At 34.2% G+C, this 14499-nt stretch overlaps 1 pseudogene; it reads left to right on the top strand.

Moving 5' to 3' along the window:
* The first annotated feature begins 4392 nt into the window (after positions 1-4392).
* On the top strand, positions 4393-13826 carry LOC124930073 (annotated as a pseudogene).
* The last annotated feature ends 673 nt before the right edge of the window (positions 13827-14499 follow it).

Below are 14499 nucleotides of genomic sequence, written 5' to 3'. Positions count from 1 at the left end.
TCAAACCAACCACTAACCACCACCCGAACTCCATCTCGTGACCTCACACTTTCAAATGCCCGTCAAATCAACCATTAATTTCAACCTCACACTCGACAAACCACCCACCACCCGACCAACATCTCGTGACCTCACACTTTCAAATGCTCGTCAAATCAACCATTAATTCCAACCTCACACTCGACAAACCACCCTCCACCCGACCTCCATCTCGAGACCTCAGACTTTCAAATGTTCGCCAAACCAACCATTAATTCTGCTCTCACACTTGCAGATGTCTATCATTTGTTTAAAAGTTGTGTCACCTTAAAAATATAAATTTGCATGTTTTGGGATTCGAACCCTAGTTTTCAGCATGAAATGTGAACACTTAACCATTAGATCACTTATGATTGTTGAAATACTTTTCTTATTTTGTTTATCCCTTCGGCAAACCACCACTGGCCTTAATCTTGTGACTCATACTTTTTCATATGTCTCGATCCCTCTACAATCCACTCACCAACCCCAATTGACCACAATCCTCTTATCCAACATCAAACAAACCACTAACCACCACCCGACATTCATCTCATGACCTCACACTTTCAAATGCTCGTCAAACCAACCATTAATTCCAACCTCACACTCGACAAACCACCCACCACCCTACCTCCATCTCGTGACCTCACACTTTCAAATGCTCGCCAAACCAACCACTAATTTCGACCTCATACTCGACAAACCACCCACCACTCGACCTCCATCTCGTGACCTCACATTTTCAAATGTTCATCATACCAACCACCAAACCACCCAGCAAACGACATCCATCTCGTGACCTCATACTTTCAAATGCTCGTCAAACCAACCATTTATTTTAACCCCACAAGCGACAAACCACCCACCACCCAACCTCCATCTCGTGACTTTACACTTTCAAATGTTCTCTAAACCAACCACTAATTCCGCTCTCACACTTTTAGATGTCTATCATTTATTTAATAGTTGCGCTACCTTGAAAATATAAATTTGCATGTTTTGGGATTTGAACTCTAGTCTTCAACATTAAATGTGAACACTTAAACTACTAGATCACTTATGATTATTAAAATAATTTTATTATTTTGTTTATCTCCTCAGCAAACTACCCATTGGCCATAATCTTGTGACTCACACTTTTTCATATGTCTCTATCCCTCGACAATCTACTCACCAATCTTAGTAACATCTCTTTTACTCATACTTCAACAAATCAACAACCAATCCCAATTGACCACAAACCTCTTATCCAACGTCAAATCAATCATTAACCACCACCCGACATTCATCTCGTGACCTCACACTTTCAAATACTCGTCAAACTAACCATTATTCCAACCTCACACTCGACATACCACCCACCACCCAACCTCCATCTCGTGACCTCACACTTTCAAATGTTCTCCAAACCAACCACTAATTCCGACTTCACACTTGACAAACCACCCACCACCCGACCTCCATCTTTTGACCTCACATTTTCAAATGTTCGTCATACCAACCACTAATTCCGACCTCACACTCGATAAACCACCCACCACACGACCTCCATCTTGTAACCTCACACTTTCAAATGCTCGTCAAACCAACCATTATTTCCAACCCACAAACGACAAACCACCCACCACCCGACCTCCATCTCGTGACATCACACTTTCAAATGCTCGTCAAACCAACCACTAATTCTGACCTCACACTCGACAAACCACCCACCACCTGACCTCTATCTCGTGACCTCAAATTTTCAAATGCTCGTCATATCAAACCACTAATCCGACCTCACACTCGACAAACCACCCACCACCCGACCTCCATCTCGAGACCTCAAACTTTCAAATGTTTGTCAAACTAACCACTAATTCCACTCTCACTCTTTCAAATGTCTATCATTAGTTTAAAAGTTGTACCACCTTAAAATATAAAGTTGCATGTTTTCAAATTCGAATCTTGGTCTTCAGCATAAAATGTGAACACTTAAACCGCTAAACCACTTATAATTTTTGAAATAATTTTATTATTTTGTGTATGTATATATATTTTGTATTTAATATTTATTACCAATTAGTTAATTTTTATATAAACATAAAAGATATTTATACTCATAAAAAAATATTATATATATATATATATATGAGAGAAAAAATGTATGATAAAAGATAAAATGTATTTATATAAAATTAATGATGAAAAATAATATAATATTTATAAGGTAACAAATAAATATAAAATTATGAATATAGGTGCATTTATAAAAAAAAATTATTTATATATACATATATAAAAATTATGAAGGTGGGTGTATTTATAACAAAAAAAAAATTGTTTATATCTTGATTTAATATTAATATAGATAATTTTTTTAGATAATATATGATAAGAAAATATAATATATATATATATATATATATATATATATATATATATATATATATATATATATATATATATATATATATATATATATATATATATATATATATATATATATATATATATATATGATAATAGAAAACAAAATTTAATTAAGAAAGAGAGAGTAATAGAAAAGAGAGAAAAAATTGATGACGTGAATTATATACCTGATGCGTGGATTAATGTGGTGCTAGTTGACTTTAAAAATTATTATATATATATATATATATATATTTCAATAGATTGTTTCTAATGACACGATTATTGTATTTATATTTTCAATGTTAATGTTTTAAAAGTATGACAATAAATAATTTAGATATTTTAAATCGGAGGTTAGGGGGAGAAGCTATTTGGTAAGTTTGTGAATGGAGAGCGTGCGAAATTCCAGTCCAGATCTTTGGCTACCGATTTTAGTGTTTCCTTGTTCCGGACGAATCATAATATAGCGTTATTGCTTTATTATTAAATTAGCTTCATTCATGTAAACCAAGTCCGAGAAGCGTAACGCAAATGATGGAATTGAATATTTTACATCATGAAGCGTTATTTAGTGAAGTTTGTTTCACTTCACTCTGCCTCATCAATGTAAATAATTAAATATTAAATATAATTATATATAAAAATATATTTATAGTTTTATTTCTGTTGTATTTAAATTAATTTGTATTAATTATGTTACAATTAATATAATTATATATATAAATATAAAAACATAATTATAAATTAATTTGTGAGATATTTAAATTAATTTGTATTAATTATTTTATTTTTAAAATAAAATATTAATAATTTTATAAACTATATAATTAAATTTATTTGTGATATATTTAAATTAAATTGTACTTATTATTTCATAATTTATTTAATTATATTATATTATATATATATATATATATAACAATATATTTTGAAATTTATTTTTAAGATATTTAAATGAATTTATTTTAATTATTTTATAATTTATATAATTATATATTAAATATATATATTAAACATATATAAAACAACATATTCAAAAACATTTTGTGTAAGATATTTAAATGAATTTTTAAAATAAAATATTTTAAATTTATTTATAAGATATTTAAATAACTTTTTTTTAATTATTTATATAATTATATATTAAATATATATAAACGATTTATGTAAATTCACTAAGACATTCATGTAAAAATATTTATGTGTTCTTGTAAAAATATTTATGCCTTCATTTAACACTACGCGAATAAAAAATATGAAACAATCGCTACATAGTGAGTCTTGTTTCACTAAATATTTACAGCGCTCAAATGAGTGAAACAAGCGCTACCTGGTGAGGCTTATTTTACTAGGTATTTACAGCGCTGATAGAAGTGAAACAAGTGCTACCTGATGAGGCTTGCTTCACTAGGTATTTATAACGTTGATAGAATGAAACAAATGCTACTTGATGAGGCTTGCTTCACTAGGTATTTACAGCGCTGGTATGAGTGAAATAAGCGCTACTTGGTGAGGCTTGCTTCACTAGGTATTTACATTAATCAATCACACATTTGTGTTTGTTTCACTTTTATTTACATTGTTAATAAAAGTGAAACTAGCTTTACTGAAGTAATAATTTAAATAAATAGAATTTTTTCATGATGCACTTCCATTATTCACTTTCTCTCTCATCGATTTTTCAAACCATAACATGAATCTTCTCCGTTACAATCTTCTCGTGAAAATGGCCTTTGTTGGGGTGACGTAGAATTTTCTTTGTGGTATTTAGGATGATGCTAATGTAACCTTAGATCCCTTGAAGTGTGTAACGACTTGCTGTTGAGATATGCGATTTCTCTATTACAAATCGTCCGTGAGTTTTTGTCTTCATTACCATTCACTGCAAATCTACTCATCTCAGAAATAATCACTCTCTTTGACTCTCTCTGCCTGCTTCCGATCGTCCAAATTACGGAATCATATCTAGTTTTATTCATGGATGTCGCAAAGGCGATGGTTGCTCATCCGTCTTTTCTCAAGAAAATGGGAAACTATATAAGTTCGAATCTCAAACATACTTTCCTCTCATAACGGACAAAGAGAATAGAAAAATTCACCATCACAGAAAATAACCTTTTTCAACATCATAATTTTTGCTGCATTCGCCAAATAGTGGTGTCTTCTCAAGAAATACTCATTTATATTTATCTCGGAATTTGTTCTTTCTTCCTTTTATTTGCCTATAAATTATAACATTTAATAGTAGACAATCCAATATATTAAGAAAAGTTTATTCCCTTCAAACATTCTATTCAAATGCAGTTGAATTTTAAGCTGGATTTAGTTTGGATGACAAAAAAAATTTGAGTTGTATAAGACACAAATACATTTTCATCTTATAAAAACCGTATGTGTAGAGTGTTTTGAGTAATGAATTTGGATTGCAGGTTGAGAAGAATATTTGATTGGTATATGGAGGAGGAAGTGTTGGTCTAATGGGTTTAATTTTCCATAAGGTAGTGATTTCCATGTTATTGGGTTAGTAAGAAATGTAACTGAACAACTAATATCTTCCTTCAATTTTTCTAATCAATTTTTTTTTTTATATTTATATCTTCAATGTGATATATTTAGCGTAATTCATAAAACTCTTGTGCCTCTTGAGGTATCGATTCTATTTTTTTTATCTTTTGAGTGACAATTTTTATGTCAATAGTAGCCATTGATGACTGACATAGTTTATCATAATAGATATCTGGTGAAACTGTTGGAGAAGTTAGGATTGTCCTAGACATGCATGAGCATAAAACTTTAATGGTTAGAAAGTCTATGCTTTAATTTCTCTTCTTGGTAAGAACATAAATGATAAAAAAAATCTATATATTGACCTCCCTAATGGGGTTTTATTTGTTTAAGGAGGATATGGAACAATGGAAGAACTATTGGAGATGGTAACATGGTCCCATCATGGAATTCATAAAAAATGGTAAAAATTATCCAACTTTATTTTACCATGTTGAAGATGTATTAGATGGTTAATGGTCTAATTTGTATTGAGTTTTCCTAGACTGGTCTGCTAAATGTTGATGTGTATTATAACAAATTGCTGACATTGTTTGATAATGGTGTTGAAGAGGGTTTCATTAAGCTAGATGCTTGTCGAATTGTCCTTTCTGCTCGAATTGCTAAAGAGTTTATAATGAAGATGGAGGTAATGATAAAATCATACCTTTTTTTATCTTATTCAAACTAGTAACAAAGAAAGCCACTTATTTGATATTCTTTTTTCTCAAAGAAAGCCAACCTTTTGCTTTTTTTATTTCTCTGTACATTTTTACTCAAAAAATTCAACTAAAGTTTATAATCAAGCTTATTTGAAGAGGCATTAAAATGAAATGTTTGATCTTGAGCAAAATTGATTATATCCCTTTACCTTGGATGACTAGCACGACACCTTGATTCCGAGCATTTTTAGTGAGAATTAAACATGAATATGTTGTTATTGTTAATACATTCTTAATGAAAATGATGCATAACCAAACAATATGACAACTCTCTCAATTACTAAGTCTATTACCCATTGTCATTCTTCTACAAAATTTGGTGTTTCTAAGTCATATCACATATATGTTGATTTTACTTTCAAGTTTTGATGTGTTTTGTCAATTCAAATAGGAATTCATATATAATTATTGAATAATAGTCGTCTAATTTTCCTCATTTCTATAAAAATGTTAGAATAAGTTAACCAAGGAAAGAAGAATAAATTAATTAATTAAAGAAAGAATTAATTAATTAAGGAGAAATGTGTAAATTGATTAAAATGAACTTAGGTAAATAAGAACTAGTTTAATCAATACAACCTGATTTTAATGATGTGTTCACATAAAGATTTAAGGATTTATTTGTGAATAAAACTAAGCTGTGTAAATTACCTATGTACAAGTACAGATGCAGTCTGAAGTAAGTGCAAGCAGACAAAGTCTGAACTCCAACAGACGGGATGTCTGAAGAAGTGTTAGCAGACGTCTAGGCTTCAACAGACGCTCTAGTCTGAAGAAGCGCTAGCAGTCGTCTAGGCTTCAATAGACGCTCCGGTCTGAAGAAGCGCTAGCAGACGTTTAGGCTTCAACAAACGCTCTGGTCTGAAGAAGCGCTAGCAGACGTTTATACTTCAATAGAAGACTAAAGCATCGCCCATTTAGCTTCCTTGATCATCGTCCGATAAACGGAAGACTATCATATCAGCACGCACAATAATCAACGAAATAATGCCACATGTCAATATTTAGAGTCAACCGTTGCATTAATTGTCGTGCATCAGTATACAAAGCTTCTAAAAAGCTCAACCGTCACACGCCATTCAAGTAAGGCTATGATTGGGCTACGATACTCAAGCGCGGCTACAACACTCAAGTAAAACTATGCTACATCAGCACGCGGAGCTCTACAATACGTCACCATTAAATGCAAAACGGCTGTGACTCTTATATAAGTGGATCTTAATAAAGAAGATTCTACTCGGTTCTTGAAGCACTCGCTGTCGCTTTACTCTCTCACTATCCCAGTTGTAATTCATACTATCTGTACTTTCCATTAAAGATAAGCTGAGAGAGAACTTGCTGTAATATCTGTTACAAACATTAAGCATTGTAAGTTGAACATAATGTGTCTATTTATCATAGTGAGAACTAGGAGTTCAAAATATGCATTGTTAAGTCTTGGGTTTCTGACCGAGCTTGTGTAAACGCTATACAAGTTAAAGTCTTCTAGTGTATCCTTCTAGAAATAAAAGAAGGGTTGACGTAGAAGTTGTTTATCTTTAAACATCCAGAAACAACTTCGTGTCCCTTTCTTATTGTCTGATTCATATTGCATCAATACGCTTCAAATCTAGCGAGTAATTCCACACTTGAATCCAATTCAAGAGCTCGCAAAGATTTGTCACGAGAATAAAAACATGTCTTAACCTCTAACAGGGTTAAAGCCGAATTAGAAGTCGATAGCCGTTCAACAATACTCAAACCCCACCAGTTGTTGTTGACATCGATCCCAACAAAAAATGACAACAATATGTGCCTTTTAAAGATTGTGTGGCTCCTCATGAGAGATGGAAGATGGAACCATTATCAGGCTTCAATCTCAATCGATTTGGCCCCAGGTGAACATTAATAATAATAATCAATGAATTAATGAATTTTGTTTTAAAAGAAAATCGAAGATGGCCTCTATTTGATTTGATCGATTAGGGTTTATTTTGCAAAATTTGTTATTCTTTGCGTGGTTTATTCTTAGACATATAATGTACAGCAGAGTTGTGAAACCTTACTATTCTAGTATTTCAAATTCATGTATGTTTTATAAATTAAGTTAGTTAATCGATGGTTCTATCTCTAATAAAGATTAATATATGATAATGCTTCTATTTTGGCCTTATAGTGCAGGGTGATTTATGAGACACCGCGACTAGGGATGGCAATTTGAAACCGCCCCGCGAAAACCGAACCGAATTGCCCCGTTTGGGATGGTATTCACTTGTTGGGGAAAAACCCTGACAGAACCACAAAAGAAGAAAACAAAATAATGAACACACTAACAAAATTTGATAACGGAGTTCGGCCAAAACGTTGTCTACGTCTCCGAGCACTAAGGCTATCAATTAATAAGGAAGAAGAGATACAAATTTGGGTGCAATAAACCAAAGAGGGGAGAGTTTCTTTTATACACTAAGAAACTTCCCCAACTCCCATCATCTTCCGATGTGGGATTTCTGCTAATTGTGAATATAGTTTCTTTTATATACTAAGAAACTTCTTTCACTCCCATCATCTTCCGATGTGGGATTCTAATTGTGCCAAAAACAATAAATCTCCACCTTGGCACAATATCCAAATACTAATCTTCAATATTAAAAAATAAACCTTCAGTGCTTCCAATTGGCGCTCTTCAGCGCCGACTCAAACGCGGAATGTGTTTACCAAATCTAAACAATTAGATTTGGTTTTCCCAATGTCTTTGATCTTGAACTCTCTACCCAATTGAGCCTTCAATTTGTCAACTTCATATTGGCTCTTTGATGCTATCAACATATCATCATCGTAAAAGAGTAAATAAATATAAGACTCATCTTGCAGTTTGCGCAAATACACACATGAACTGAATCTGCTTCTTGTGTACTTGTGCTCAATCATAAACTTATCAAGTCGCTTGTACCATTGTCTCGACGATTGCTTCAACCTGTACAATGATCTGTTCAACTTGCAAACCCAATTTTCTTTATCTGGTTGATAAATGTAGATTTCCTCATTCAAATGACCGTGTATGTCTGCGGTCTTCACATCTGGTTGAGCTAGCTCCAAATTCATCTGCGCTATCAAGGCCAACAAAATTCTAATGGAAGAGTGTTTAACAACAGGAGAAAGTACCTCATTATAATCACCTCCTTCCTTCTGAGCGTAGTCTTTAACTACCAATTTTTCCTTGTAACGAACATCAAATTTTTTCAGGAAATCCTTCTTTCTTAGCAAATATCCATTTACAACCAATAGCCTTCTTCTCTTTTCGTAGATGACTCAACTTGCATGTCTCATTCTTCTGAATAGATTGCATCCCATCTTCCATAACACCTCTCCTTTTCCCATTTTCAGTACTTCGACTGACATCTGAAAAAGTGGATGAAACATCATCTACGACTAGAAGTGCATAGGCCGCCATGTCAACAAACCGACCTGGTTTTTGAATAACTCGTCTTGGCCTATTAACAACAATTGATTCACTTTGTTCTGAAGGTTCTTGGGTTGGAACCTCTTCCTCATTTAACTCTTCGTCTATCGTCGGAGAGTCACTAATTATTGGGCTTATCTTTATCTGCTCAAACTCCACCTGTCGCGGAGTACAATCAACTTTGTCTGGTGTTACCTTATTCAACATTGAATAATCATCAAAAGTAACATCTCTACTGATAATGGTTTTCTTTGCATCCAAACACCAGAGGCGATATTCTTTAACTCCCGTATTAAATCCCATAAAAAGAGCCTTCTTTCCTCGTAGATCCAACATTGATTCAACTACATGATAATATGCAGCAGAACCAAAAATATGCAAAGAGTCATAATCAGTTGCAGATTTTCCAGACCATACCTCTAATGGAGTCTTGCCACCAAGTGCATATGATGGTAGGCGATTTACCAAATGTTGAGCGTATGACACAGCTTCTGCCCAAAATTTCCTGTCTAACCCAGCATTAGACAACATACATCGAACTTTCTCCACCAATATCCTGTTCATACATTCCGATACTCCATTCTGCTGTGGTGTTTTTCTAACTGTGAAGTGTCGAACTATGCCACACTCTTGGCATAACTTCTGGAATGGATCATTCTTGTATTCTCCACCGTTATCAGTCCGGAGAACTTTGATCTTTCTTCCTGTCTCGTCTTCAACTTGAGTTTTCCATTTAAGAAAAATCTCAAACACTTCACCTTTGTTCTTCATCGTAAACACCCATACTCTTCTGGAAAAATCGTCAACAAAAGTAACAAAATAATGTCTACCTCCAAGAGAAGGAGTCTTGGCAGGTCCCCAGACATCTGAGTGCACATATTCCAAAATACCCTTGGTATTATGCATAGCAGTGCCAAACTTTACTCGCCTTTGTTTTCCCAGAATACAATATTCACAAAAATCTAACATACAAACTTTTGTACCTTTCAACAATCCTTGCTTGACAAGAGTTTGTATAGATTTCTCACCAGCGTGCCCCAATCGCATATGCCATAGCTTTGTTGCCTCTAACTCTTTACTGCTCCCGGAAGTTGATACACATGATGTCCCATTTACTGTACTACCTTGATAATAATACAAATTATTACTCTTCCTGATAGCTTTCAACATCACTAGCGCTCCAGATATTACCTTAAGAACTCCATTTTCCAATTTCACATGCAGGCCTTTCGACTCCAAGGCCCCTAAAGAAATGAGATTCTTTTTCATATTCGGTATGTACCGAACATCTCTAATCATTCTGGTGGATCCGTCATCATTCCTCAGCTTGATTGAACCTATCCCCTTTATTTTACATGTATTAGCATCTCCCATGTAAACAACTCCACCATCTAGCTCCTTAAAGTCAAAGAACCATTTTCGAACTGGTGTCATATGATAAGTGCAGGCTGAGTCCAATATCCACGCATCAGGATGTGATATTGTGTGTGACATCGATAAAGAGTATTCTGAATCTGCATCACCTTTGTTTTCTGCAACATTCGCATCTTCAGAATCTTTATCTTTCTTCTTCAACTTTGGGTAGTTAATCTTCCAATGTCCTTTCTCACGATAGAAAGCACATTCATCTTTGGCAACTCTACTTTCAGATCTTCTTCCTTTCCCTTTTGATTTGCTCTGCTGACGGCCCCTGACCATCAATGCTTCATCTGCTGTATCTACTTTGCTTTTCCTTTTATCCTGCTTTCTCAATTCATGACTATATAAAGCAGAACTTACAGCATCAAGAGAAACATTTCCCTTCCCATGAAGTAACGTTGTTTCTAAGTGTTCAAATTCATCAGGAAGGGACGATAGCAACATCAAAGCCAAATCTTCATCCTCAAACCTAACGTCAAGATTTAACAAATCCGCTACTAACTGATTAAACTTAGTTATATGCTCATTCATCGTAGTACCTGATTGGTATTCAAACCGGAACAGTCGCTTCTTCATAAGGAGCTTATTCTGACCACTCTTCTTCAGAAACTTGTCCTCCAATGCTTGCCACAGTTTCTGTGCAGAAGTTTCATTCTTCACAGCATACTTCTGCTCTCTGGACAGGCACGACCGAATTGTTCCGCACGCCAATCGATTCATGATACTCCACTCTTTTTCTTCTATACCATCTGGCTTTCCGACCTCAATAGCAACATCTAGACCCTGCTGAAAAAGACAATCTAGAACCTCACCTTGCCACATGCCGAAATGCCCAGTTCCATCAAAGATCTCCACCGCAAACTTCAAATTCGACATCGGTGTTCTTGTCCAGGATGACGAAGGAGTTGACGCCCCTTTTGAAGACTCCACCATGCCAAGGACGAACCTTCGGCTCTGATACCACTTGTTGGGGAAAACCCTGACAGAACCACAAAAGAAGAAAACAAAATAATGAACACACTAACAAAATTTGATAACGGAGTTCGGCCAGAACGTTGTCTACGTCTCCGAGCACTAAGGCTATCAATTAATAAGGAAGAAGAGATACAAATTTGGGTGCAATAAACCAAAGAGGGGAGAGTTTCTTTTATACACTAAGAAACTTCCCCAACTCCCATCATCTTCCGATGTGGGATTTCTGCTAATTGTGAATATAGTTTCTTTTATATACTAAGAAACTTCTTTCACTCCCATCATCTTCCGATGTGGGATTCTAATTGTGCCAAAAACAACATCCCCGCCCCGACCCGCCCCGATTTCACCCCGAATCTACCCCGAATCTGCCCCGAATACCATAAATATAATTAAATATATTAAATTATCAATATATTTATTTATTCACTATATTTTATAAGAGCAGTAATGTTATTTCTTTATAATAATATAAATTTTAATATATTATAATATATATTATATTAAAAAACTTGTTTATATAATTTTATTGTATAATTTTTATTTTATTTTAAATAAAAATAATTATTAACGGTGCCCCGCGGGATTCCCCGAAACCGAAAAAAACCGAACGGGGCGGGGATGGTATTAAAAAATTCCCCGAAATTAAAACGGTGCGGGGACGGTAAATGCATTCCCCGCCCCGAACCGCCCCATTGCCATCCCTAACCGCGACAAAGTAATAGAATCGAACCAAATAAAATCTCACTAGAACTGGTTAATTGCCTGATAAACATCTTTCTCCATCTTAAATAGACTTTTACTGCCACTATGAATAACAACAGAGGATTTAGCATTGTCCCAAAGCATTATATCTCTTGCATTAGCTCAAAGGGGTCAATGCCTCATTGATCAATTCATGTAAATCACCTGTATTATCATTTGATAACAATAATTTAAATATTATAGTAGACCCTTATGGGGTACTTCCAAATTTCAACGGGGTAATAAGAGATAATAGTGAATATAAGAATTTCATCCAAATCACAAGAAATTTTGTGAACAGAAGCCGTGTTCCTGATTGTTTTCAAGTAATGGTAGATTAAGGTGAGATTTTGATTTCTACATTATTCATTTTCAAGTTTAGTTAATTCTTTCATTTTATTATATATACAGGGCGTTGATGCATAAACTGAGCAATGTGAATTTGACATTGTTGACATGCAAGCAAAAACTAGCATTTTGGATTAACTTATACAACGCTTGAATCATACAGTGTGTAATATAATGATTGTTACCTAAAAATAAAACTTTTTCTAGTTAGGCTGCGGTGAACGTGGGAGGGATCATTCTAAATGCTTTGGCCATTGAACATTGAACATTTCATTGAATTAGGACACAACAAATGAGAATGAAGTTCTTCTACGACATGCCTATGGTGTGGGGTACTCGGAGCCAAACATGACATTTGCCCTTTGTAGGGGAAGTTGGTCTTTGCCAATGGTGAGAATATTTTACTTGAGAGATTTCTAATAGATAGGTGAAATGGTTTTAATAAAATAAAAAAAATTGCACAACTACGAGTGTATTTGGATTGTAAATTATAATATAAGTTTGTGAATTTATTTCTTATAAATAAAAGTATGATCAATAATAAACTAGCTTATGTACTTATAAGGTTACAACTCAAGGATGTAAATTATATCTTAGTTAGGGCATGTCATTTAGTTTTTCAAATATTTATGAACAGGTTGTCAGGACTATGTTCTAAGCACATTGATTAAATCATGTGGAAACCATTGTTGCCCTAAATTAAAATCGAACTCGAAAGTGTCACACATTTCTTTTGAGAAGACGTTAGTATTGAGAATCAAAATCGAGATCTAGGTTTATCCACCTGAATCCAAACATGGTACTTAAGAGACCAACAATTCACAAAATAATAAAAAGAGAGGAAACTACTTGATGAAAAGAGTAATGACAAAAATAAATTAATCAATTGTCATGTCTTGTTTCATTAATAAACTAGTCAACATCAATGGAAGTTTGTCTGGTCAGTAATACACAACTTCACAATTGCAGGTGAGATTTCAAAATCAATGAAATTGGATGAAATGATAATAGAAGTTAAATTTCTAAAATGAGAAAAAATAGCAAAATTTCCACTAAAAAGTAACAAAATGAATTGGAAATGCACATGTATTAGGGAACCATGCCTACTGCAAACAATATATAAAGAAATGATCAGTTATCTATTCTGCCCTTCTCTATAATAGACCAATTCTTCTCACAGTTTCCGTCATAAAGATGTACTTCAATCGCAGTTCTTGTTTTGATACTTACATCCACCCCATTTCTCTATTTATTTCTCTTGAGACCCTTACAATGTCTTTGGTAAACCTTGATAAAATCTCAACATTCAGGTAACGAGAAACCGGAAGAGCATCCACATCGATATTCATCAAACGTGAATTTTGAGGATCTTCGTGATTCTTCATTGTTTCAAGTGAATCATCCCATCAGCTCTTACGCTTGCGAGTCCTAATCGTGTTTGTAGGAGAATTTGTGCTATAAGAAACACCATCAACAGGATTAATGGGGAGGAGGAGCTTTTGGTTGTTATGTGGTGGATTAGGTCGGGTCGAGTATCTATTGTAGCTGGTACCCTGATTATGATGGTCATACTTGAGGTCATCATTACCATGGTTGACGCAACTGATTTTCCTGACAGTCTTGGAGATCAACATGTTTCGAAAGTTCCGAGCAATCTGATGAACATGTATTTTTAATAAGATAAATTGTTATGTTTGACAAAATTCACAATTGTACGTGTTTTTTTCTCGTTTTGTTTAACCCGTTTCCTCCCCTAATGAAAAATCACCCCGTGTTTAAGGGTGATTTGTGCGATCCAGAAATTATTGATCACATTTCTTACCTTTTTCATGTGCTTCCGCTGTAGGAGACGAGGAATTTTTATGGTAGGTATGACCCGTGTACTGTTTTTTAGAG

This window comes from Impatiens glandulifera, chromosome 3 (assembly GCF_907164915.1).
Source record: "Impatiens glandulifera chromosome 3, dImpGla2.1, whole genome shotgun sequence".
Classification (NCBI taxonomy): domain Eukaryota; kingdom Viridiplantae; phylum Streptophyta; class Magnoliopsida; order Ericales; family Balsaminaceae; genus Impatiens; species Impatiens glandulifera.
Note: the sequence above shows the minus strand (reverse complement) of the source record. Positions and strands in the feature narration are given on the sequence as shown.